This window comes from Pan troglodytes, chromosome 15, assembly GCF_028858775.2.
Source record: "Pan troglodytes isolate AG18354 chromosome 15, NHGRI_mPanTro3-v2.0_pri, whole genome shotgun sequence".
NCBI lineage: Eukaryota > Metazoa > Chordata > Mammalia > Primates > Hominidae > Pan > Pan troglodytes.
In genome coordinates this window covers 99065640-99090841 of record NC_072413.2, presented here as the reverse complement: position 1 = coordinate 99090841, position 25202 = coordinate 99065640, and the positions used below count along the sequence as shown (strand labels likewise).

The window sequence follows — 25202 nt, the reverse complement described above, 5'->3', positions numbered from 1 at the left end:
GCTGGGGGCTCTGGAAATTATGGGGCCAACGGAGTGGAGTGAGTGTCTGCATGAGCACAGAGGTGAACAGCTGGAGCCAGGAGGACCCAATGGGTGCATGGTCCATTTTCCACCTGGAAACTGGAGGCCCAGAGAAACCAGGAGTCTGCCCAGGGTCACCCAGCAAATACCCAGAGGAACCAAGCAGAGAGCGAGGCGGTCTGCCGTCCCCCTAGGGGGCTCCAACAGGGTGTGGGGGCCCTGAAGCCCACGGCAGCCCCTCACCCCACCCCAGGCCTGAGCCGGTCTGGCAGTCCTCCATCCTCTTCTGGAGGCTGGGGGTGGGACAGCGTTGCAGGGGCTCTGTGAACTGCAGATCCCGAACCCAGAGCAGCCCCCAGCTCAGCGGAGGGGTGGCTGTGATGTCTGGTAAATGTGCAGCTCTCGGAAACCCGCTCTCCTCCCTGCGCGGCCCCTCCCCTGCCCCGTGCAGTGGGGGCTCAGGAGGTCTACGTCAAAGGCTCAGACACCTGCTCCCTGCACCCAAGCCGTCATGGTCGGCTTGCCTCCGCCTGTCCAGAAGTCTCCAGGCTTGGGGCCCTGATTGCCAGCTGCTGACACTTGGTCTCCCAGCAGCTGCCCCTTGAGGGGAGCGAAGCAAGTCAAGTTCTCCAGCAAACCCCATCCGCCCCTCCCTTCTCCCCTCCAGACCAGTGTGGGATCGGCAGCGCCTCCCCCCGTAGCCCCTCCCTCCAGCCATCCCGGTGCTGCCCACCCACCACACCGCTAGCGCCTCTGAACCTCGCCAGGCACGTCCGGTTCTGCGGCCCCCACTCCGCCCCCGCCTGCCAGGAGCCGCGCAGTGAGTTACTGACTCCGCCGGCGCGCACTTCATTTATTCAATAGCTCTGGGCCTGAGAAACACCGGGGAAATTGCATCCCATTTTCCCCAAGCCCATTAGCAACCAGCGGTCTCATTCTCGATGATTCCGCTGAGCCACCCCGGCTCTAGGGGAGGGGGTTTTATTCTGCCTCTGCCGCCACCCCCACCCACCCTCAGAAGGGCACCAGCTTTTCCAATCTGTGAACCCCAAAGAACTGCAGGGCAGGGACCCCTGGGGACCCCTCAAACCCCTCACCCCCGCAGCCTTCAGTACCTCCCGCCGGCATTCCTCCACCCCCTCTCCATGTCCACCCAGCCTGGCCCCAAGGGTGGATTTCTTCTGGCTCTGGGCTCTATTCTGGGGTGGGGGCGCCCAGATTTGGAGTGGCAGCACCCCCTCCGTCTCCACCTCGGGCTGTGGGACCGCAGGCAGGTGGCTTCTCTGGCCTGCGTTTACTTTTTTTTGGCTGAAAAGGGGAAAGGTGGAAGCACTGGCTGGCTGCCAGGAAAGGGCATTGGGGGAGATAAGGGGTGTAAAGGCCTTGACGAACGGGGTCCTCTTGGCCAGGAAGCATCTTGGGGCTGCACTGGGCACACGGCATTTTCCCCAACCCAGAGGTGGGCGCCCAGTGCCAGTAACTGGTCCAGGCTTCTAAAGGTCCCGTTCCTTTGTCTCTGCAGCCTGGTGCGCCCTGCCAGGCAGTTGCGGGGAGGTGGTGGTCTCTCTGTGGGGTCATAGTTCAGAGCACGCGTGCTCGGAGACGTAGTTAAATAGAAGCTGAATGCGGGAAATGTGAATACATCCTCACGGTCCTCGTCTCGTTATAGGTTACAAAGTGCCGGGAGCCGTGCAAGGCCAGTGAACCCCTCGCTGAGACTCAGTTTGCTGCCATCACAAGTGCTCCGAGAATCCTGGAGAGGGAGGATATATTGGAGACAAACGGGACTGCTGCCCGCCTTTTAGGTGACCGTCGGAGGCTGCTCTGAGCCGGGCACAGGCAGGGTAGGTGGAAACCCCGCAGCAGTCCCAAGTTTTGGGGTTTTCGGGGGAAACCCATGAAGTTACCCCTCCATGGAAGAGGTGGTCTGCACCCGTTCTTTTCCCCAAGCCGGGGGAAGAGGCAGCCTTAGTACAGGCCGGGCTTGCCCCCTCACCGGGGCTGTCTGTGCAGCTGTCACCCTCCTTCCTCCTGGACCTGCCAGGAAAATGTCAGCCCCGCGAGGGAAATGGCAAAGGGAAGATGACAGCAGACAAGAGAGAAACAACAGCCCCACCTGACACAGCCAGGACCCTGCGGACAGGCGGCAGGAGCCCCCACTTCCTCGGGACTCAGCCTCTGCACCCCAGGACTGCCCATGGCCCCTCTGAGGGCTCTCCTCACTCCTTCCTCCCTCGTTAGGGAAGAGGCCAGTACCCAGCAGCCATGGCCCAAGCGCAGGTGGTCTGTTCTGTGCACCCAGCATCCCCCTAGGGTCTAAACCAGGTATGGGGCTGAAATGGGAGAGGCAGAGAAGGTTGGCAGAGAGGCCTGGGGTGACGGAGGAGGAGTGGGCTGCTGGGCTCTGTTCCGGGCATGCTTTGGTGTCTCTCTCTCAAGAACCCAGATCCTATTATGAGGACACGGAAGCCCAGAGGGTTCAAGTGACAGCCCCAAGGTCACAGGCATGGGCGAGCTGGGCTAGTGGCTCCCGTGTGTTGGAGCATGAGGCTCTGGCAGCATTGATGCCACCTTTGCCCCCACACCCATCCTCAGGGTTAGTGCCCAAGTTGGGGGTGAAACCTGGCCAGCTTCAGTCCACTGACTTTTCGGCATCCCTTCCTGAGGCTTAGAAACTTCTTTGTCTTTTGGAAAACAAACTCTTTCTGTGCAAGAAACTCCACTCAATTCTTGGGCAGTGTGACCCCAGTCTTTTTAGTCAGAAGTGTCACTTTCTCTGCTACCCACCAAAGAGGGGGTGTGGCCAGCCGAACAGTCCCCAAACCAGGGGTGGTACCCCCTGCGCCTCAATAAGAAAATGAGTGTGGCCAGGAGGGGAACTGGATGCGAGTGAGAAATCACCCATCTGTGAGAAGAGAGGCCTCATCACCGGGGGGAGAGGGCAGGGTCAGCTTCAGTAGTGACCGGGAAAGAGAGAGAGTCCTGTGGCTGTGTGACATCAGACAAAGTGACCCAGGGACAGCTGCACAGGTGTCAGTTGCTTTGGTCTTAGAAAGAACCAGAAGAAAGCTATGCTTCAAAGAGAACCGGGTCCGCTCTAATCCCAAGCCTTTCTTCTAGCCCAGGTCCTGATACAGCACCCACCTACCACCAACATCCAGGGCTCCTTGCCATCCCTACCAGCACATGCTTCTGCTGCCCAACTCCCTCGACTCTTTCCTACCCATCCAGGGTCCCTGGCCTCTGCTCAGGCACAGAGAATGCCCCCATTCCTCAAATGCATGTCAGTGTGTGTGCACGTGTACATGACGGGGCACGTGTGGTCACTTAGAGATGTGCACATTCCTTAACCCATTGAAAGTCACGGCATGGGTTGTGGACTCGCAGGAGAGCTGTGAATTCATGGCAAAGGGGGAGACGGGGTGGAGCTACCAGGGTGAAAGTGGCAACGGGCCACAAAGCCCTTTGCTGGGATTTTTGGCTCAGACAAACTCAGGGAAGGCTACTCTGTGGGGCCTGCCAGTCCTGGGACCCCCCCACTGTACCTCAAGCCCACCTGGGTCACAGCACTGATGGCTGGCTAGTGTTCCTTGGTCCCATGTATCCTGCCCTGTGACCCCGAGCTCATTTGCCTAAGATGCATTGAGGATTACCAATCCCGGTGCCCTCCAATTCTCCCTCTCCGCTCCTCCCAGGCGCCCGGCTCTGTGCCAAGCCCAGGTCATGTTCCCAGCTTTGAACACAACTCTGTGGCCCTGACTTGAATTTCTACCTCTGTATCCTCCCATCAAGTCTGTGGCCCACCCCTCTCCCTTACAGCTCCCACAGCTCAGAAGTCAGCGGAGCAGAGTCCCCAGGAAACCAGGGTCAGGGATGGAGGCTGCTGAGGAGCGGGTCTGGGTGAGGACCAGCTTGTGACCTGTAGCTCCGGGGACCAGAGTGTGAACGATTTTGGCATAGATGCTGCTCTGAGCTTCCTAAGAGCAAAAACGGGCTGTTGCTGTTTGTGGTTCTTGTTCTGTTTGGGGGATGCCATCACGTGCTGGGGGCGTATCAGGAGGGCACAGCCCCAGAGCCAGCAGTGTGTGGGGGGCTGGACCATCAGGGCAGGTCCCCGGGCCAGGGTGAGGTCCGGGCTGCAGGTGCACGGCGACCTCAGGATTGGTGGGGGTCCTCCCCAACCATGGATCATTGAGGGGGAGCCCCAGTTTAACGTGAACCTAACAGGCATTTTACTCTCATCCTGCCTAGGAGGTGGAGGCCAGATACAAGTAAACCACAGTACCAGTAAATGACAAAGGCTGGATCTTAACCCAAGTCCTCCGACTCTGAAGGCCATACCCAACAGGTCCCATTTTATTTGTTTTACTTTTTTTAAATTGAAGAAGAAAAAAACTAGCATTCCCCTACAGTGCCCCCCACCTGGTGGGGACATCTTGGGTTGGCAAGGCCACCACTTTCAAGAGTAGAAGTGTTTTTCAGCAGGAGGAGTTGGCTGCACCAAAGGAGCTCAGGAGAAGCTGGAGTCTCAGGCCCAGCAGGAACGGCCAGAGGTTTTGCAGCTCTGCCCAGCGGCTGGGCTCGCCCAAGGGTCTCCCTGGGGGTTCCCAGCATGAGCCGAAGCCACCCTCCCCTGTGGGATCTGTGAGGCCAGGCATTGGGCCTCTTTAGGCCTCAGTTTCCTCCCCTGTCATAGGCAACTGACAGTCCCTCTGGAGCGCCACTGGGGCTGCAGAGGGAGGCCGGAGAGATGGTGCCCCCCCTCCTCCCCGCCACCCCCACACACAGCCCTCAGCAGGATGGTGGCTGCCTGGCCGATTGCTTTTGCATTTGCAGCAGAGCGGGGGAGTGAGGCCAAGCTGAGTGCCCCCTCCCCCTGCCCAGCCAGCTCAGACCCAGGCGGTGGAGCAGGAAGGCTCTGGGGAAAACAGTGTGAGTCACCGGGCGGCCAGAGTGCGTCCTTCCCTGCTAGCGCACTACACGGCAGGTTTCATAGGTAATGATGTCATTTATGAGGCTCCCGCTCGGGGCTGTGTCTGAGTCAGCCTGGCTGTGTCGTGACCAAGCGGAGGCTGGCAGCAGCGAGGCGTGGGCACGGGCTCTGCCGCCGGGCTCTGGCCTCTGCCCCCTCGTGGGGCCCAGGCTGCCAGCCCCAGGCCTGGAACGGGCAGGCAGTGGGGCTGGGGGAGCCGTTTGAGACCTCGGATTGATGAAGAAGCATGCATTTTCGTGACCCTGTCTCTTGCCTTGGAACGGGGGGGCTCGCATGCAGTGGAGGGGGACCCAGGAGTGAGCCCCGACTTGAGGAGGTTGCTCCCTGCAAAGTGCTTGTTGGGCGAAGGCCAGTGACATTCTGTGCGAATCCCTGCTGAAGGCAGATGGCCTCCGTTGTTAAACCTCCCGCTTAACAAACATCATCTCCGAACATACAGACACACAAACATATTTACATTTTTATAATGTGTATTTATTATTCAAATAGCTTGACAGCAAAGTGTTTGAAAACGAAGAGCAGGAATTCCGCGGTTCCTGCCCGGCCTCGCCATCCAGCTGGGAGAAGAGCACGGTCATTTCCTTCACTTAGTCCACGGCCGCTGGGCGCTCATCCCCAGCACAGCCCTCCCCATGCCGCGGCAAAGACTGTTGCTGTCCTGCTGAGGGATGTGCCCCCGGGGATTCGATCGAGATTCTGTAAGATGTGGGGGATGTGGCGGGGGTGGGGGGGCTTCTCCACATCCCCAGGGCTCTCCTTCTTCCCCAGTGAGGTGGGAGAAGCCGCAGATTGGGGTCTGCTGAGGAGCGGGCCTACGTGAGGCCCAGGTCGTGACCCACGGCTCCGGGGACCACAAGGTAAACAGTTTCGGCACAGGGTGCACCCACTAGGTCATAGGTGGATTCAGCCTTCTCTGAGAACCGAGAAGATTCTGGAGTCTTTTGAAGCAGGAAAGGAGATCAGAGGAGGAGATGGTGGCAAAGCGGGGACTGAGACTCTTGAAATGTGTTTATCCCAGGCAGAGCAGCCGCTGAAAGGGGAGATGGAGAGAGAATGTCAAAAGCAGCACTGGGTGTTTTCCTGGGGTCTCTCCACAGTGCCCTGTCATTTCCGAATCACCAGGCCCGCTGGCACAGGGGTCTGCAGCCCAACCTCACAGAATGACCCCCTCTCTGCAGGCGGGCATCACCCTGACAGCCCCCTCCCAGGACAGAAAACCTATAGACACCTGGCTGCTGGGTGTCAGGCCACCCACCCGTTTCTCTTCCTTTCCTTCCAGCCTTTCCTCTCCCAACCAGCCCCCTCCCCACCCGGTCCCCCTTCTATTTTTCCTGGCTAAAACCAGCCACAGATACCACCACACCCGGAAAGAGATAAATAAATAAAAGAAAAACAACCTCAACTGTGAAAAGCAGTCCAAATCTGAATTTTTTCCGGCCTGAGTTAATTACACTTTAAATTGGCATGTTTACTGATCGGGGAATTTCAAGTTAACAGAGACAGCCCCCCCTCCCCAACTGTTTGTACAGTAAAACTCAGCAGGCTGGCGGGCTCCCCCAGGCCTTGGCAGGCCCTGCCGCTCCCCTGCCAACGAGAGAGCATAACAGAAACATCTATTTTTGAGTGTTAGAGAAAACGAAGATCTCACAGATGGCGGGAAGCAGCATTCTGGACGGTTTCCTGCACCCAGGCTCTGTGCACCTTCTCAGCAGCCTCTTGCCCCAGGAAAGACCAGGGCCTTTGGCCTCTCGGGACCCTGCAAGCTAGCTCCCTTGCACAGGGGGCTGTCTGCCTATCCCATCGTCGAGGGCCAAGCCTGGTCGAGGCTCCCCATGCTGTAGCACTGTCCAGTTGGCTCTGACCCCTTCTCCTTGGAGCAAGGCTGTGTGGGGTGCGGAGGGGGCTCTGGGCAGGAATCAGGAATCCCTGATGCATTCATTCACTCAACGCACACCAGTGGAGCGAGGAGCTACACCAAATAAAGTGGTGGCCTGATCTCTGCCTTCTCAAGACCGACCCTAATAATGGGCCTGGGTCTCCCCTAGACCCCATGTACCTTGGAAAAATCCCATCCCTGCTCCAGGCCCAAATAGAGGCAACCAGTGGATCTTCTGATGGATGCAAACCCAAGGAATGCCTCCGGGGACAGGCCAGACCCCCAGCTCACAGCCACATCTCTCCTGGCAGAAGTGGCCTGATGTGGCCACCCCCGCCCCAGGCCTTGGTTCATGGTCGGGATCAACCACAGGCTCTGCCGTGGGATGTCCACACCCTCAGGACCCGCCGGGTGCCCTGTCCAGTGCTGCCCACAGAGGAGAGACAAGGCCAACAAGCATCACTGAGCACTTTCTCTGGACTCAGTCCTGTGCTAGGTACAGGGATGCCATTGTGCACAAGTCAGAAACAGCCGCGGCCCCAGCAGAGCCTGCAGTCTGGGTAGGGAGATACTTGCTGATCTAAGAATCAGAGCAGTGGATATCTGACTGCAAATTGAGACTGCCTGTGAAGGATGAATCAAGGAAGGCTTCCTGGAGGAGGTGGCCTCCCAGAGCTCAGCTTGTCCTTCCTTGAGGTCCTTTCCATTCCCAGTCCCCCGCTGGTCACTCACTTGGCCCAGGGCCTAGGGCCTTCGGGCAGGCAGTGCAGCTGCACAGGCAGGTGCTGTACCTGCTCCCCTGCACGCCGCTGGGATAACGGGAAAATGATGAATGAGGCCCCATCATGCCCTGCTTCCCGGCCCTCAAGCCCATTCCCATCCATGACAAATTGTCCCTCTACCTCCACAGGGTCTTTTCAGTAGCCTCGCCTGGGAAGCCTTGGCAGCACTTGGTGGAGATTTATGCCCATCTTCCCCAGATTCTTCTTTGTTTTTCTGCTTCTTTATTCCCTCAAAATATGCTTTTATTTATTCATTCCACAAACGTTCTCTGAGTGCCTCCTGTGTGCTTCCTCCTGGTGAAAGAGAGATCGGGTTCAGTACACCCTCCTGTGTTGAACACCTGCTTTGCACTGGTGTCTATGGTCAGATTTCATCCAAGGAGACAGGCATGAACTAAGCACCTACTATGAGCCAGCACTGCCGAGCCAAGGGCCCTGGCTTCTAAAAGCTCTGCCACAGGGTGGCCGAAACCCCAGCCCCTTGGGTATTGAGGTCCTGGCTTGGTGATTTTGCAGCCCTTCTTGGTCTGGGTCGCCTCAATTTTTACAAAGAAGGAAGCCGCTCGTTCATCAGAGGTGGGTCTTGACCCCAGAGTCTCAACCCCAAAGTTGGGGAGACAGTGCTCAGAACAAAAGCCACAGCAATGCACCCTGCCCTCTGTGGACCTCAGTTTTCTTACCTGTCCAAGGGTGTGAGCAGAAAGGCAGGACAAGAAGGGAGCAGCCCTGACATTTGGGGGTTCTCTGAATCCTTGAGGACCCCTGACGACCGTGAGCTCCGTGGGTCTCCAGGACTGCACCAGCCAACGTGTCTGTGCAGAGTGGTGGTACACAGACAAGGGTGGGGGTGGTGAGGGGAGCACCTGGTCCCGCCCAGGAGAGATCAACCAGATGGTCTCAGCGCACCCGCCACCTTCACTAGGTCTTGTTCACTCCATGCAACCGAGGCAGTGAATATAGCCCTCAACTGCCATCAAGCGGAGTGAAAAACACAGGTCAACATAGGTCTTTGGTATTTGGATGCCCATCATGCTTTGAGTCTTCTGACAAAGCAAGCAGCCCTCTCCCCAGGCCAGACACGCACCAAAGCATCCCACTTCATGGGTGATGGCACCACGTTGGAGAGACGACAGGTGAGTACAGAGAAAAAACCATGAATATTCTGGCAAGCTAAGTCTGGGGGAAAGTGAGCCCACCTCATCATATAATACCAAGAAAAGAGGCCCATTCGGTGAGCGATCTGTCTTCCAGGACACAGGGGCTATTCCTAAAGCCCTTGCAAGCAGGGTGAGTGAGCACACGGCCTGGAGCCAGACCCTGCCCCACCTCCAGCTGGGTGACCTTGGTTGAGTCACTCAACCTCTCTGTGCTCCATTTCCTCAACTGTGGAAAAGAAACTGTCTCCTCACAGCAGCTGATGGGGCCCAGGACCAAGGCAAGCGCCCCAACACGACAGCTATTACTTCTCCTCTTATCTCCCGCTAAAAACAACAAGGAAATGGGAACGGAGGTCCAGGTTGTTCAATTTCCCAACCACGTCCAGGAGACATAGTGGGGATAAACCGGGCCCTTGCACTGGAGAAGGGAGCACACCTCGTGAACTTGGACTGGCGGCAGGGTTTACACACCGCCCTGGAGACGGGACAAGTCACAGAGCCTCTGGTTGAAGGGTCCATGGAGACTTTCATCCTGGCCACCTGTGGGGCACACGTTCTTATTTGGCTTATCTGATGAGAAAGGCCCTTTGTTTATTTTTTCTTCTCCGCAAACAATAGATAAATCAATCATTTTTGCTTTTAATGAAATTCTGCATCGAGTGGCACAGGGTCACTGTGTTTGGGTTAGAAATCGGCGGGGAACATGCACGCTGCTGCATGCCGGGCCGACGCTGGACTCACCCCTAATTCTCAAGTGGCGCGTGATGCACCCAGCACTCTTCCTGAGTGGTGGCTTGGGAGACTCGGGGGGGGGCCGTGCCTGTTAACGCCGTGGTGTGCGGGGATGGTTATATTGAAGCTATTAAATAAGGCTAATGTCACTCTTCCCCTCACACGCACATTTAATATATTCCAAAGATGTGTAGATGCATTAACAGCAATTTTCATCTGCAAATGTTCCCATTTAGTCAGCCCCATGCATAAAATATGAGCCCTAACACCACGCTCCAGCCCGTTGCAGATGGAGTTCCCCAGAGCATCTGGCTCTCAGCGCTGGGGCGTTTGCTGGAGGGGCGGGGGCGCGATCAGTCGGCATCTGCAGGGGAACACAGGGCCTGTCACTTCCTCTGGGGCTTTGGTGCCCCCACCCCCCGAAAAGTGGAAGAGAGAACCCAGACCCAACTGACTCGTGCCTCCTGCAGCTAATCTCAGCCTCATCCTGGAAGGGCAGAAAAAGCTAGAAAACCAAACAGCTTTGAACAAATGGGAAGAATTTCCAAAAATCGATGAACATGTTCATGTACTCCATCACCACATCTTATTCACTGCCTGCTTTGTGCCCAGCACCTGCCTGGGAATTCATCTGATCTGGTCCCTGCCTTTGGGGACTCCATTAGTCAATCAACAAACACTCACTGTTCTGCTACTGAACACAGCAGGGGATGAGAGAGAGAGAGAGAGAGAGAGAGAGAGAGAGAGAGAAATTTCTGCCAATGAGAAATCTCACAGTCTAGGGCACAAAGAAGGTAGACATTAACATTAGGCAATTTCAGAGAACTGTAAGCTAGGAAGAAAACAGTAACGGGGCAACAGGTAGACATTAACATTAGGCAATTTCAGAGAACTGTAAGCTAGGAAGAAAACAGTAACGGGGCAACTGGTAGAATGTGATAGGGAAGAGGCAAGGGGAGCTGCTTTTATAGGGTTATCAGGGATGACCTTGCTGAACAAGAGACATTCCATCCCCTTGGGAATTGTGAACCCCTGGGAAAGGAAAATGCAAAGGATGTGGGCCTTTAAGGAAGGAAGGGCCGGACCCTGGACAGGAGGCAGCCGAGGGCAGAGCAGGGCGGCCCAGGACCCAGCTCCAGAAGGAGGGAAATGTGCAAGGCCAGAATGAAGGATGAAAACACGTGGGGGATAGGCTGTGGCTCCAAAAGAAGAGGGGGGCTGCCACTCTGAGGGCCTGGGGAGTCCTTGGATCATTTTGGCACCAAGCCCAAGGGAAGGGGCCTGCAGAGGTGCCCTGGGCAGTGGAGTTAAACAGTTGGACTCTGCACTTGGAAATGCTCTCCCTGGCAGAGGGAGGGGCACTGGAGGGAGACCCAAGTGCCACAGGCTGGAGGGACCTAGCCTGTGGGGCGGCCTCTCCAGCAGGGCTGTGGCCCAGGGGCTGGAGAAGAGGGGTGCTGAGGGAGAGTGGGAGCAGGCAGCCCAGAGGGATGGTGCCAGGGATCCCCACTCCCATGCTAGGCATGGAGAGGAGCGGTCCCGAGGAGGAGGACAAGGGGGAGGGCAGGCACAGGCTGTGACTTCCAAGGCAGCGACGTCTCAACTAGGGGATGACGGGAGCCCAGCTCAGGAAGATCTCCCGAGCCCAGGAGCTCACTGATCAACAATGAGTGATAAAGGACAGCCTTAGCTCATTCTTTGGGGTCACTCCTGAGGTGCTCCTTGCCTTCAGCCCTGGACCCTGGGCATGGGCAGCATGTTCTGGAGTCACTAAGTCTCCAGGTCAGCTGCAAACAGGCCTCTGGTCATCTTCCTGTAGTCTGGGCAGGCCAGGGGTGCAAATATGACATAAGCATCAGGTAGCTGAGAGCCAGCCCAGCCCGGGGGATGTGCCAACCAGAAGCAAGGGCATGGCGGGTGCTCCCGCTGACGCTGGAATTGGGGATGCCATTCCATCACACTTCCAAAGCCCCCCAGAACAGAGCGGAGCTGGAAAATTAACAGGCCTAGTGACACAGGTCCTACACAAAGTCCATAGGGTCAACCAGCGCAGAGCCAGCTGCTGCCTGGAGTTGACAGCAAAGAGGAAGGCATCCAAGGTGGGATTCGATATCGGAAAGAGGTTGACTGTATAATATTCATCATATAGAAAGTGAACACCTCACAGGCAACCTATTTCAGGTACCACTGAGCAGCATTGACTCCAGGGAGGAGGCTTCTTCCTCAGGGACGGGCCCTGCCACCCGCCACCCGCCTCCAGGATGGAGGCCAGCACAGGGCTGCAGGTGGAAGTCAAGCGCGTGCTCGGCCACCAGCCATGCCTCTGGGGGCCCACAGGGCGCGCAACCGGACCTCCCCGACATCAGCAGGTGCAGGAATCATGCAGGTGGGATCTGATACTGAAGAGAGGCCGCTCGTGTCTTGTGTGTCATGATTTCTGCGAATGCAACACAGGCCACCTCTCCTCAGGCACCACAAGGAGCAGCACACGCACACGGCCACCCAAGGCAACAGCTCCCACCCAGGGTCTCACAGCACTGGGATGAGCAGAAGGCAGCCCAGGCGCAGGGAATGCATGCAGCCGCCCCCAACATCCTGGCGAGGGGCGGGTGGCCTTCCAGCAGGATGCCTTCCAGCGGGACTGGCTCCCCCGTGTCCTCTGCCTCGATGACACTGGCCATGAAAAACAGACTGAGCCCCGTCACCATTGCTCATCAGCTTCATGACCGCACCCCACCACAGTGCACAACCCTAGCATCTTCCCCAAAGTCCACATGGCCCCCCGAAAGCTCTCCCAAAATGATTCAATGGCGGGGGTCAGGGGAAAGGATGACAAATGTCACACCAGCCCATGCATTCACGTACCCTGGAAAGTCCCGCCTCAGGCGTGGCGCCCGCACACCACCGGGCGGTAGCGGTACTGAAAACAGGCCATCTGTGTTATATTCGTCATTAATAAAAGCGAACTCATCACAGACAACCTCTTCTCAGGTACCCAGAGTGCCATCGGCTCAAGAACGTGGCTGCTGCGTCCCGTGGTGCCAGCGTTGCCCCCGGGAAGCAGTCCTGAGGACGGATGGGACATCAAAGGTGAGAAGACACAGAGACAGGAAAGAGACCCCTGCCCGGCCCACTCTCGGTGACCAGGCCCCACTGAGGCAGCGACTCCAAAGCACCCGTCCTGCTCCCACCCTCAAAAGGGCTTCATCTCCAACAGGTCCTCCAAGGTGAGATTTGATACTGAGAAAAGATCAACCATGTATTATTCGAAGTCAATAAAGCGAATATAACACGGTCGATCTCCCTTCAAGTACCAGGAAAGGCGCTGAGCTGAAGCGCGATCGGCTCCCCGGCCCGCAGGCCCCACAGGCTGCAGCGGATACGGACGGCTAGTGGACCAGGTGAAGTACATTAGAAACAATTACTTTCCAACTGGTCGACCATCCATCCCCGTACCCCAGAATGGTGCTGATGCCGGCGTCCTTCCCCGAGGTGCCCCAGCCTCCAAGACGGCCTCCCTGGTGGAATTTGATACCGAAAAGGGGTTCACCGAGCAACATTCGTCGTCCAGATGCAAAGTTGCTCGGGTAACCTCTCCCCGAGTACCATGGAGAGGCTCAGATGCTCGGACTAAGGTGGATGCTTGCAGGCGGCTGTGCTTGCAGAAGACCCTCCCCCAAGGGCAGCACAAGGTCTGGGCATTGAGAGCCCAGAGCCTCACACTCTCCAAGGACGTTCCCAATCACCAAGTCCAACGATTCCAACCCCTTCCAGAATGAATCTAGAGACTCTTCCCAGAAGTTAAGTGCAAGACCCAGGTAGGATCTTATACTGAAAAGACAGCAACCTTCCTTGGGCGCCTTGCTAAAGATGAAAATGAAACCCTGCTCGCACCCGCTTTTCATTCCCAGACCCTGAGAGGGGGTGCCCCTGTAGGGACCCCTGCACAAGCACAGAGCCTCCCTCCCAGCAGAGGATGCCTTTGGCAGGAGCTCAACGGGGCACAACGCTGACCCCAGACCTGCGGTCTCACCAGCACCATCTCCAGCCCACAGAGGCATCACCCCAGGATCCCTCAAAGGGTAACTTCACAGTTATCAACAGCTGGCTGACCATCTGATTAGCCTCATAAAGCAAGTGAGACATTCAAAATAAGGGACTGGGGGGATAAATGCAGCAGAAGAAAGCAGGTGAGTCACAGGTGTCTTCTCTTCACAAGGGTCAGGGCAGCCCTGACCTCAGAACCCAACCTTCCCCAGACTCAGAGAACACCCAGAAGGTGCCTCCCGGAGCGGGCAGCCCGCAAGCATCGGGCCAGACGATGGATGCCACAGGCAGAGTCCGGATTCGGTGCCCACCACCCATTCTGTGAACTTTGCAGTGGGACCGACAGCAGAGTCCTTTCCCTGACGTTGGCATGAGCTCAGAGAGCCCTCTGCGCCTTGCTACAAGTGGAGCAAGAGGCCAGCCATGCGAGGCCTGCTGTAAAGAAAGAAAAGATGTCACAGACGACTTCCCTTCAGGAGCCGTGGGCACTGACCTGCATCAGAGCCTCCTTCCCTGGGCAGGCATCACCTCCCAAGGTGGTCCCGGAACGCACCGGAGTCAGCAGGAGTGGAACAGATGACATGCACCGTGGGTACAATCGGGCCTGTCCCATGGGCAGCCCTCAGGCACCTGCCCTGGAGAGGGCTCCGGCTGCAGGCCGCCTCCTGAGGGTGCTGTTGCTTCTGGAAATTCTCCAGGTAGGGTTTGATCTGAAAAGAAAGCCATGTGCAATGCTGGTCACCAACAAAGCAGGCCAGCAAACAACGAGCTCTTTCCACAGCCCCGGCAAGGTTTTTGACCTTGGAAACATCAACTCCAGAATGACTTTCAGCCTCCATGACCAAATGACATTCGGCACCAACGAAGGGCACGTCCTTGGAGCCAGCATGGAACCATGTAAGGTATCAACAGCAGAGTCTGAGGAAGGACCGAACCCCAGAATGTTCCTGGATGCCTGTGTGTTCAGCAATAGCCTTGGAAGTGTGAAAGGAAAGTTATCTCGGGCCCCTAAAATCACTAAGGAAAACTCAAGCTGGAAGCTGCTCAGGATAAACCTGCCTCTCATTCCATTCAAAGTCATCCCTCTGCTCACTGAGACAGTGCGTATCTGATTTGCCTCCTTTGGAAAGGCTCATGAGAAACGCGAAAGAATGTAATCATTTGTGTATCACCTGTCTGTGACCTGGAAGCTCCCTCCTTCCTGCCTTCGCTTCAAGTTGTCCCACCTTTGCAGACAAAACCAATGTACTTCTTACATGTACTGAATGATGTCTCACGTCTCCCTAAAATGTATAAAGCCAAGCTGTGCCTTGACCACAGGACTTCCTGAAGCTGTGTTACGGGTGTATCCTCAACCTTGGCAAAATAAACTTTCTAAATTAACTAAGAGCTGTCTCAGATTTTCTGAGTTCACAGAAGCAACTGTCCTGAAAGACCAGACCCCACCGACCGTAGAACTTCTGCTTCCCTCCGGAGTCAGCGTCTCACCCAGAACCCTCCGTGGGGATGGAGGGAGACCAGGTGATGCTTGTCACTTACGTAGTGAATGCTCTGGGGACAACATGCACCCAGATCCCCGGGAGGACGCCTTACCAGTGTGTCACGCCTGAAGTCAGCACACCTTTCCGGGAAGCTCTCGGGAAGGTTTGGGGCAGCAAGAAAAGATCAACTGCATAAAGGGGGAGACTGTATCCCATTTTTTGACCCTAGGTTCCTACTGACCCCACCAACTCCACTGTAAACACGCACAAATGTAACCATCTTCACAAGAATTGTACCAACATTGATTTTCATAGAAACGTGTTTTTCAGAGCCAATGCCATTATACTAATCCAATTCCCTGTTTAGCTTTCCTGACCGCGCTGTTGAGCTGTTTTCATTTCTTTTATTTCCCTTGTTATTTTCCCCAAATCATTTTCATTAGGATCAATTCTTTTCCATTTAAAAATCTGCATGAAGATTTGATTCCTCAATGTGTTCTTGTCTACATCAAATATCGCTGTTTATCACCGCCGCCACTGTGAATTTCCTTCCATGGCTGCCACGTCGGCAGCTTTCTATTTCCCCAGGTCAAATGTCACAGCTGAAATGTTGTCAAGAAAATTGGATTCTTCTGCCAATTTGTAGTCAACTGAACACATTTAGCGCTGTGCCGTTTCAGCTGTTTTTAGTTTTATTTTGTGTTGATTATTTTTATCAGTATTATTTAATACAAATGGGATGAGATACTGATAGCCTCTATTTGTTTCATAACCCAGGAGAAAATTGGGAACAATGTTTGGTTGGGGGATAGAAAGAGAACCATAGAGACAAGGAAAGGTGCAGAAAGAAGCACAGTGCTTGTGAGCGAGACGGGGGTCTGGGGCTGCAGACTCGTCACAGACCCTGCCAAGTGTGAGCTCTTTGTTTATCCGCGAGGTCAAATACCTTCCGAAAAAAAAATGGTGGAGTCAAAATGTCTTTGGGATCAACACAGCCAAAATGGTGATGTAAAGAGACAGGGTCCAGGGTAAGAGCTAAAGCCGAGGCGACACCGACGCCATCCTCCCCGGGCCGCGAGCCCCGCCCCCATCATGAATGAAGCTTGTGTTCTCTGAGCGACATCTGTTCTCATCCACCGCAGAGGACCGCAGAGGGCAGACCACCCACGTCTACCCCGTCCATTCTTGCTCACGGGAGGGGTGTAGATGCCCCTGAGCTTGCCACTGGGTCCCGGAAGCCATCCCAAGCAGGATTTGATACTCAAACAAAAGTTGCCTTTGTGTGATTCAACATAAATAAAGCGAATTCACCAAGGGCAACCTCTGCTCAAGGGTCAAACATCAGCACGGGCAAGAACACACCGAGATGCCTCTTCACCAAAGGCGGCATTGCCTGCGGGACCTCCCTGCTGACTCCAGCTGCAGGCTCGCTGGCTTGCTGGCTCGCTCTCTCCCCTCTTGCTCTCTCTCTCTCTCTACCCCCGAGGAGCCCCCCAGGCAGTGGTCAGAACACGGTTGGTCATGGACCAGCTTCTGTAGCCCTGGAGCAGGCAGTGGGGGCGAGGCTATGCACACACACATCACAGGTCAGCCCGAGCTAGAGTCAGCCCCTGGTCACCTACCCTAGAGGGGCTGGAACACCAAGGTCCAGCCCTAGAGCCGGTATCTCCTCTGGAAGTCTCTGAAGCAGGATTTCACACAGAGAAGGGGGCTGCCTATGAACCATGTGACCGTGTTCAGTCCAGCCTACAGGGGTTTGAGGGAGGACCCGACCTGAAGGCTGGCGACTCCTCGTCCAGCGCAGCATCCTCAGAGGGTGGGTGGGGCTGCGTCACAGGGACAGCACAGGCTCAGGTGACTGTACTCCATGCACTCCATTCCAGGAGGCCTCAAAGAGAGTTCAACCAAGAAAACAGGTCACGCTGCCTATTCATTCATTCAGCATCACACCTACTGTGCACATCTGGCGACACAGCGCCAGGCAAAACAGACAAGGACTCTGCCCTCAGGGAGCTTCCATTCTAGTGGCGAGAGGACAATGAGTGCAGATGACATAACATTCATATAATGACCATCCTCAGAAACAATGCTTATCCTACAGCCACGTGCCAGACGCTGTCTAGACACTTCACAAAGAGCACGTTTCCACTCCGCTGTTAACCCTGCTTTACAGAGGAAGAGACTGAGGCCCAGAGAGCTGATAGGTGAAGGGATTTTCCAAGGGCACACAGCTGGCAACATAAGGTAGTAATAAATGCTATTAACAATTCTCGTCTTGCAGTAGGAATAACCGAGTCGTGCCATGGAAACGTGTCTTTAAACAACATTAATTCTCACTGCTGAGGAAACCCCCTTCACCCCTTGCTTCCCAGAGGTCACCCAGAAGATAAGGTATTTGAGGGGGTAATGTGGATGTCTTCCATTCCGCCAGGAGTTCCTTTCCCTAAAGTGTGCCACACAGCCAAGATGATTTCACACCTAAAAAGGTTGACTAAATGTGGTTTATTCACTGACGAGTCTTCAAGGATGCGACTAGAAGACCACAATGTCAACTAAAACGTCAGCATCATTTCGGGGAATTCCTCCTAATGATGGCCGGGATATGGGCCAAGTGATGTAAGTCACACAGAGAGCACCTGTCATGCGGAGGTGATCCACTTCCTTACCCTGCGCAGGTGCCGGCTGGGCTTTCCCCTCGTGACGTTTCCCAAGAAGAATTGAGTACCGAAAGGAGATTGGCCATGTAATACTCATCATAAATAAAATGAACACACCATGGACAACCTCCATTCGAGTACCTGACTTGGGTGCTCGCTTCCAGCGCGTCCCAGCAGCAGGCCTGAGGACGGACGGGATACTGAGAGTCAGGAAGGTGGCAACACACCACCCACGAAATAAGCTCTGCGGTCCGGGCCGCACTCCATCCCTTACTTGCAATTAGCACCTCTTGCAGGAAGCCATTCAGGGAGGGAAGTGCCACAGCAGAGAGGTCTGCAGAGCACCATCTGTGATACATGAAGAGAGGGCAGCAGGGAAGACAGCAAGACGGTGTCTTGTCAAACATGCAGTGAGCCGATGAGGGAACTGCCGCCTTTTTCGAGGAAACCGCCATGGTAAGCAAGCAGGACGCCTGCAGGTGCACGACCCACCAAGAAGAGTGTGCACACTGTCAGCTTCGCCGTGCGTTCAGGCATTCAGACGCCAGTTCTAGTTCCTAAACTCGGCACCACCCGAGGGTGCTTTAAGGCTAGATTTAATGCTTTCAAAAGAGTCCACTATGTAGGATTGGTCAAAAAATAAATCGAATGCATCATGGAAGACCTCTCCACCAGTACCACAGAGTAGCTCTGATAGGAAAAGCTCCACTTCTTCCCCAAAGCTGGCACCATCTCTAGAAACCTCCCCAAGGATGGGGCACACACAGGGTTAGGGCCAGGGCACACTGCTGGGTCGGCTATGGTCAATGGTCCCTTTCCTTACCCTGGAGAGGAGCTGACACCCTGAAGTGAGACTCCACTCCAGGAAGCCCTCCAAGGCGGGATTTGGTACTGAAAAATAGGTCAACCGTGTATGATTCGTCACAAATAAAGCGAAGGCAACACGGATAACCTATCTTCAAGTACCACACGCTAGTGCAGACCCAATGTCAGTGCCTGTTCTCCAAAGTTGGCCTCCTCCAGGAAGTCCCCCTAGGAGACAGTGAACATTGAGGGTTAACAGACGGACTGCAAGAGGGTTGAGAAGAAAGCACACGCCCTGTATTCAACCATTCCATCCCGGACCCTGCAGCCATCCAGACCTCAATGCCTTTGCCAAGGTGGGTGCATGTCTAAAGGAGCACTGCCAGGGAACCTGATGGTGGAGAGGCCAAGTGCACAGAAACTCAGCATTTGGATCAGAGCAGGGCACATTCCCTCATCTCACATTAGCATCGAGGCTGACAGTAATGATCCTTTCCTTACACAGGCCTTGTGTCCAGGAACCCTCCAAAGCTGAGTCCATGACAAAGAGACTGACTTTACAATATTGATCATAAAGAAACAAACAGCATTGAATGCAAACTTTATTAGACCATGGCATGGCACTGACCTCAGAATCATGGCCTCATCCCCAAAGGTGAGCATAATTTCCAGGAAGTCTTCCTAAGGATAGATTGCATGCTTGGGGTTAATGGTACTTCATATACGGTTTTTCAAACTCTTCCATTGTTAGCAGAAAATTCACATACCTGGCCAGTGGTGCTGACTCCCACGACCATCTCAGAAGTGGCATTGCCATAAGGCATCCTGCCAGGGTGGAAGGTGACACTCAGGAGGGGGCATCTGGGTAGGATTGTTTTAAATAGACAAATGCACAGTGCAAATGACAACAGACTGACGTGCAGACAGATGGCAGCAAGGGGCCAGATGACAGACTTTCTTCTCCTCCAGTACACAATGAAATGAACGAAACAGATTATTTCACCAAAGAAAAAACCAACACCTGGAGTAGAAAAGTGCCCATAAAATGAATAAATCCTTGAAACAAAGGAACGATTAAATCTACTCATCAAGAAGGCATACTATGATTCAGAAAAACTAATGAATAAAAATAGTGACTGAGTCATAACCCGGTAAAGTCACCAATATTCAAGACTAAAGAAAGAATCAGGAAATCTAAGCAGGAAAAAAAAAAGTTCATCCATCCAAGGGGAAAGCAGCTGTCCCCAGGCTTGTCCACAGCAGTGGTTTAACACCAGAAAGCAATGGAGGCAAGTTTACAAAGTTCAGAGGGAAGAAACTGGGAGCCAAGAATGTCATGCCAAGTTCACCCACCATTCAGCTCAAAGGCTCCATCCCAGCAACAAGCACTGATAGGGAACCCTCTCCTCCACAAACATTGAGAAGTGTTGGATAAAATGCAACAGCAGGCAAAATCAATTCCCAAATAAACATACAGCTGAAAGGCAAAACCCTCAGGTGTTAATGAAAAGAATTAGTTCAGAGCAACATGTTTGCAACCTGCCACTAAGGGATCTAAGGGATGCTGTGCTGGCTAGAGGCTCCAAGGGTCTACAGTCAAGTTCAAGTACAAGCAGGATGAAAAGACATGACCGTGCATCCAGGAGAAGTTGATCTGGGAATGGAAAGGGGAACCAGAAAATTTTATAATGGCCAGGGATAAGAGAATTTGTCATTTTTAGGGAGTGGATAGAATGAGGTCTCCTGTGAGATACCAAAGGTTCAGGACAAAGATATGGTGAGGACTTCTGCCAGCCATATGTCTGGGAATCCTTAAGCCAACAAAATGAGTTGAAAAACTGGTACCAACTGGTAAATTCCTTGGGGTACCAGGCAGAACCAAATGCAAACTCATGTGCATAGGGATTGAAACAAAACAGAAACACCTAAGTGCTCAACTGATGATAACCTCACAACACAAAGCTACAAAAACCACGAAGAAAAGCACCATCATGAGAGTCAATAGATTCGACAAAGAAAGGGGCTTGTATCCCTAAAGCTGAAAGAAATTATACAATAAACATCTTTAAAGTGACTAAAGAAATTTTAAAAACTTGAAATCATAAAGGCCAAATAGAACAGAATGAAAAAAAAATGGACAGATGGGAAAAGGTGTAAGAGCAATGGTCAGGCATTCTCAGAGACGAAATACCTCACAGAACATAGTACCTCAAAGTCTTTCCAACAAGGTTTGTGAAGATCACTAGATAAAATAGTCCAGGTAAGTAAGAGCTACATGGAGAAGCCACATTAAGACAGCTAGTGAAAGCCTCAGTGCAAAAAACAGTGGACAATAGCTATAAATTTCTGAGAAAAAACAAGTAGGCTGAGACTTTTATACCTAGTTAAGCTGTCCCTTGTGCATAAAGAGATATATACTCTCAAATGCACAGGAACTCAAGGGTAGTGTCTATGAGCTATTCTCACAGAAACAATAAGATCATTTCCATTGAGAGATAAATTAAAGTTAAAAACTAAAGAATGGAGAAACCTCAGTTAAAAAAAAACAAACCTTGTGGTCAGAAATGAATTCATTTAAATATAGAACTACGGCAAAACACCTGCAAGAATTATAGTTCTAGAACAAATTGCAGATATTTATAATGTAAAATTAAAATGTATAATTGAGAAAAAGCAGGAGATAGTAAGCAAAGGAAGAATAAGAGTGCTGACTTCTTTATCTTTCTGAACTAGGAGTGAAATTGAAATAGTTAAAAACCATAACAATCCTAACCACTTAATTTTTACACTCTAATTTTTCTTAATTTTACAGGGATCTTTTAGGAGTTGCTACCTGTGGTGGTAAAGCGAGAAACATTTATCAATCATTTCAATCTCCTTTAGCTTGTTTTTTATGATAAATTCAAGGAAAATTATAGTTAGCATTTTTAATAAAATGATTAGGTACAGTGTGATCTCATATTTTCCCTGCGTCTGTCTTGTTTTTCTATTTGCATGTATGCTCAAACAGGTGTATGAAATTTCTAAAGCCCTTAATGGTTATTTCTGGGTGCCAGAGAATTGGGCAATTTTCCTTCTTTTTCATTTAGATTTTTCCACATCGCTTGAATTTTATTAAGCATGTGTCATTTTCATAAATATGGTAATAAGGTAGAATAATTATCCTTTTTGAAAAGAAAAACAAGAAATTGAAAATGCAACTGTCTTCTGTTCTTAAATTTGCTGTGGCCTCCAGATCAACAGATGTGGTGAGTCACCCTTCCAGTGAGTCCCCAAGAATGCTGAAATCAATGCCCCTTCCCTGAATTTGTCAACATGTCTAAGAAGTCCTTCCTCCATGGTAAGATTTAATAGTGAAAGAGAAGAGAACTATACATTGTTTTTCTTTAAAAAAAAAAACACAAAACCCCAGAAGCATCATGGGCACCACCACTTCCTCAGTCACAGAGGGGTCTTGAGCACAGATCACATGCTCCTTCCCAAGGAATGCACTGGCTGAGGATTAGGAGTGCTAGCAGCACCTACCCATTGGTTCCAGGGCCACACACATGTTCAGTTGCACTGGTGTGGAACCAACATGAGTATGGTGTCCCCTAAATCGGCATCAGGTCCAAGAAGACACCTGGTGAGATCTGATACCGAAAAGAGGTCGACCGTGTATTGGGCATCATTAAATAATGCGAACTCACCACGGACAACCTCCCTCCGAGTACCATGAGGTGGCACTGCTCGCAGCATTCCTGCATCTTCTGCACAGCCTGGGCAGCTTGGGAGTGGCCTCTGAGGGTGGATGGGACCCTGAGGATGAGTGGACCAGGTGGCTCAAACCCATGCTCTCCAGCCAACCCCAGGTTCACCAAGCCAGGATTAGTGTGCACAGAAATACCACTTCCTGTGCTCACCTGGCCATGCAGGCAACATTTAATAATGCAAGGATGTCAGTGGCACATGAGTCATTAAATATGAAGCAAACCACACACAAATGTGTGTGCAAAAGCAGGCTAAGCACTGCCTCCTTGGTAAACCTGGGATTCCCTTAAAGGAATTCTCTGGAGGGTGTAAGGCTGCTGTGGGTTAGTAAACCAGGGGTCACACAGAGTCCTGTTTCTGTTTTCTTCTGTATCCCGAGGGCTGACTAATAAAAGATGCTTCTAGATGCCCAAGATTCAACTCCAAGGTTGAATTTGATAGGAATAAGAAAAGGAGTCAGCCATGTGTATTTCAATCTTAACTTTTAAAAAATTAGGGCATCCCAACCACCTCTCTCGATTTTCCTAAAGTTGGTAGTGCCCCAGGAAGTTGTTTTAGGGTCAGCTTGGACTCTAAAGTTAGTAGGTCAGTCACATGCATCCTCAGGAAAATGCTTGCCATGGGTTCAGCCATCCAGAAACCTACCTTGGAGGCAGCACTGGCTCAGGAAGCCCTCCGAGGCAGAATTTGACACTAAAAGAGAGGAGAGCCGTGTATGACTCGCTTTGATGAATCGAATTCATCACGGCCAGCCTCTCTCCAAGTACCACACATGAACACTGGTGAGAAATCCATTGCCTCTCTGGCAGAGGTGGCCGCCCTTCTCGGGAGTCCTGTTAGGAATGGGTGGGATAGTATTGGGTAGTGGGCCGAGCCGAGTGACATACACCCACATTAAGTGCATGCTCACCCGAGGCGCACTTACCTTAAGGGAGTGCTGAGGGCACCGCCTTCTCCCCAGCAGCAAGGATGCAGTTCGTCCTTCCAGACAAGACAGGGAGCTTTTGCGTAGCTCACTGGTCCCTGACAGGAGAATCATGGCCGCTTCCCAAAGCCGCATTATCTCCATGGAGCCTCCTAGGGAGAGACAGGATGCTGGGTATTAGAGGACGACATGACAGACCTAACAAACGCAGCACATGCTCTGGGAAGAAGGATTCAGTCACACACTCAGGAGAAAAGCTGGCCCACATCAGGTCCCTCAACAGAAGACAACATGGCGTCCCACATCGGAAGTCACCACTTCAAGGAGGCTGTCACAGTGGTGAAGGGGCTGCCAAGGCTGACTCATTGCATTTTAAGTAAACATACACCCCCAAGAGCACGTGTCATCCCAGTCCACCAAGCAGTCACAGCAAGTCCATGGCCGCTTCCCCAGAGTTGGTGGGAGCTCTGGAAAAGTCTTCCTGGAGTGGGAGTGATGCTGAGGGTTGGTGACTAGGTGGCCCACAGGGTGAACACAGTGCATGCCCCTCTGGTCAACCAGTCACACACCCTGGACGGTGCTGACACCAACATCTCTTCTGGAAGTCGGCCTGGGGCCCAGGGAGCCTCTCTTCAAAGTCTTGTGAGGTGACGCTGGTGACAGAACCACAGCTGATTCCCCAGAGTTGGTGAGACCCATAGGAAGATCTCCTATAGGTGCATGGGAGGCTCGGATTATCGGGCCAGGTGACTTACAGCTAGGTCAGCGCATTGTCCATGGCCCGCCATCCATTCTTGGCTTTTCCACATGGTTGACACAAAGACTATCTTTCCTGAAGCTGCCATTGTGTCCAGGAAGTCCTTAGAGGTAGCATTTGGTACTGAAAAAAGTGTTGTCCGTGAATGATTCGTCATAAGTAAAGCGAATCCACCACGAACAACTTCTCTTCAAGTACCACAGAAAAGCAGAGACAAGACAGACAAGGAGTCCCCTTCCACTTCTCCAAGGGGAGTGGCTGCCAACCACCATCCTGTGGACAGAGTGGACACCGAGCATTAGTGAGGCAGCTGACGGGTGTCCTAGGAACACACTGGAGTTTGGGCAACCCTTCACTCACCTCCCTTGGAGTGGTGCTGGCACAGTCCCCCTTCCCTGGAGTTGAAATTGTGGTCCTGAATCCACACGCGCAAGATTTAGAAATAAGAAGAGGGAGGCCACTTGTCACAGGCCAGGAGCACTCCGCAGTGTGTAGACCCCAGGGTTTCTGAACAGGGCCTTGGACTTCTCAACAGAGCACACTGAGTTATCCATCAAGCACATCAAGGTGCCAGCCAGGCTCCCGCAGGGCCCACTGAACTAGGGAGGTCCAGAGGGAGCCCCCTTTTGCCACTGCAGGTGCCCCTAGAGAAACTGCCCAGCTCAGGCACGCCAGGCCCCTGGTAGGTTCCCCATCACTGCCCTGGGTAGATTCTCTATCAATGCCCTTGTGGTCAGAGTGATCTTTCCAACACAGACCACGCATCCCCCCTGCTCACAACCCTTCCAAATCCCCCATCTCACTCAGAATAAAACCTGGAGTCCTGCCTCTCCCAGCTCAGACCCAGCGACTCCCAGCAGCTCGGTTCAATCCCACTGGCCTTCTTGCTTTTTCTTAAAGATGCCAGGGGGCTTTCCACGGGCCTTGCCCTCCTCCTGAAATGCTCCTACCCCAGACCTTCCTCTGGTCCACCCCACTCCATTCCCACCCACATCCTCAGAGAGAGCTTTCCAGACCCCTGTATTTAACACAAAGGTCCACCTGCTTTTACCTCTTTCTGTCACTGTAACCCGCTTTCCCTTTCCCCATAAAACCTAGCAGTGGACAAAATTACGCTTCCTAATTCATGTGTTCTCATCCGTCTCTTCCACCAGAATGTAAAGTCCACATGAGCAAGAACTTGATTTCATTCACTGCTCTCTGCTAAGGTCCAGAATCAC

General features: G+C 53.1%; 3 long non-coding RNA genes and 13 other non-coding genes across 24 annotated transcripts in view; 1 reads left to right on the top strand and 15 right to left on the bottom strand.

Moving 5' to 3' along the window:
• Positions 1 to 539: 539 nt before the first annotated feature.
• Positions 540 to 6425, top strand: LOC104002166 (uncharacterized). Of its 5 annotated transcripts, XR_001709365.4 has the most exons (6): positions 540 to 841; positions 1691 to 1865; positions 2066 to 2346; positions 3841 to 3921; positions 4273 to 5017; positions 5504 to 6425. It is a non-coding gene; the product is annotated as an uncharacterized LOC104002166 (long non-coding RNA). The 5 variants fall into 5 exon arrangements; XR_010151037.1 differs by lacking the exon at positions 2066 to 2346 and having other exon boundaries at positions 569 to 841; XR_008539156.2 differs by lacking the exon at positions 540 to 841 and having other exon boundaries at positions 900 to 1865.
• Positions 5467 to 10416, bottom strand: LOC134808320 (uncharacterized). Its single transcript, XR_010151035.1, has 2 exons — positions 7793 to 10416; positions 5467 to 6044 (listed from the first exon to the last, which is right to left on the bottom strand). It is a non-coding gene; the product is annotated as an uncharacterized LOC134808320 (long non-coding RNA).
• Positions 10417 to 10423: 7 nt separating this feature from the next.
• The window catches only part of LOC112205398 (uncharacterized), a 29390-nt gene continuing 14611 nt past the window's right edge, over positions 10424 to 25202 (bottom strand). For 4 of the 5 annotated variants that reach the window (XR_008539153.2, XR_008539155.2, XR_008539152.2 and 1 more), the window contains exon 3: positions 10424 to 25202. This exon is cut by the window's right edge. This is a non-coding gene — a long non-coding RNA (uncharacterized LOC112205398). The other variant, XR_008539151.2, reaches the window with a different exon arrangement.
• Positions 11665 to 11741, bottom strand: MIR656 (microRNA mir-656). Its single transcript, NR_035972.1, has one exon. It is a non-coding gene; the product is annotated as a microRNA mir-656 (primary transcript).
• MIR410 (microRNA mir-410) lies at positions 12478 to 12556 on the bottom strand. Its single transcript, NR_035790.1, has one exon. It is a non-coding gene; the product is annotated as a microRNA mir-410 (primary transcript).
• Positions 12802 to 12870, bottom strand: MIR369 (microRNA mir-369). The gene has a single exon (NR_035771.1). It is a non-coding gene; the product is annotated as a microRNA mir-369 (primary transcript).
• MIR412 (microRNA mir-412) lies at positions 12932 to 13021 on the bottom strand. The gene has a single exon (NR_035792.1). It is a non-coding gene; the product is annotated as a microRNA mir-412 (primary transcript).
• On the bottom strand, positions 13091 to 13168 carry MIR409 (microRNA mir-409). The gene has a single exon (NR_035789.1). It is a non-coding gene; the product is annotated as a microRNA mir-409 (primary transcript).
• Positions 16352 to 16419, bottom strand: MIR377 (microRNA mir-377). The gene has a single exon (NR_035782.1). It is a non-coding gene; the product is annotated as a microRNA mir-377 (primary transcript).
• MIR496 (microRNA mir-496) lies at positions 17796 to 17896 on the bottom strand. Its single transcript, NR_035824.1, has one exon. It is a non-coding gene; the product is annotated as a microRNA mir-496 (primary transcript).
• Positions 18632 to 18715, bottom strand: MIR154 (microRNA mir-154). The gene has a single exon (NR_031985.1). It is a non-coding gene; the product is annotated as a microRNA mir-154 (primary transcript).
• Positions 22215 to 22293, bottom strand: MIR453 (microRNA mir-453). Its single transcript, NR_035809.1, has one exon. It is a non-coding gene; the product is annotated as a microRNA mir-453 (primary transcript).
• MIR485 (microRNA mir-485) lies at positions 22993 to 23064 on the bottom strand. The gene has a single exon (NR_035813.1). It is a non-coding gene; the product is annotated as a microRNA mir-485 (primary transcript).
• On the bottom strand, positions 23161 to 23225 carry MIR668 (microRNA mir-668). Its single transcript, NR_035980.1, has one exon. It is a non-coding gene; the product is annotated as a microRNA mir-668 (primary transcript).
• MIR134 (microRNA mir-134) lies at positions 23726 to 23797 on the bottom strand. Its single transcript, NR_035668.1, has one exon. It is a non-coding gene; the product is annotated as a microRNA mir-134 (primary transcript).
• Positions 24104 to 24178, bottom strand: MIR382 (microRNA mir-382). The gene has a single exon (NR_035787.1). It is a non-coding gene; the product is annotated as a microRNA mir-382 (primary transcript).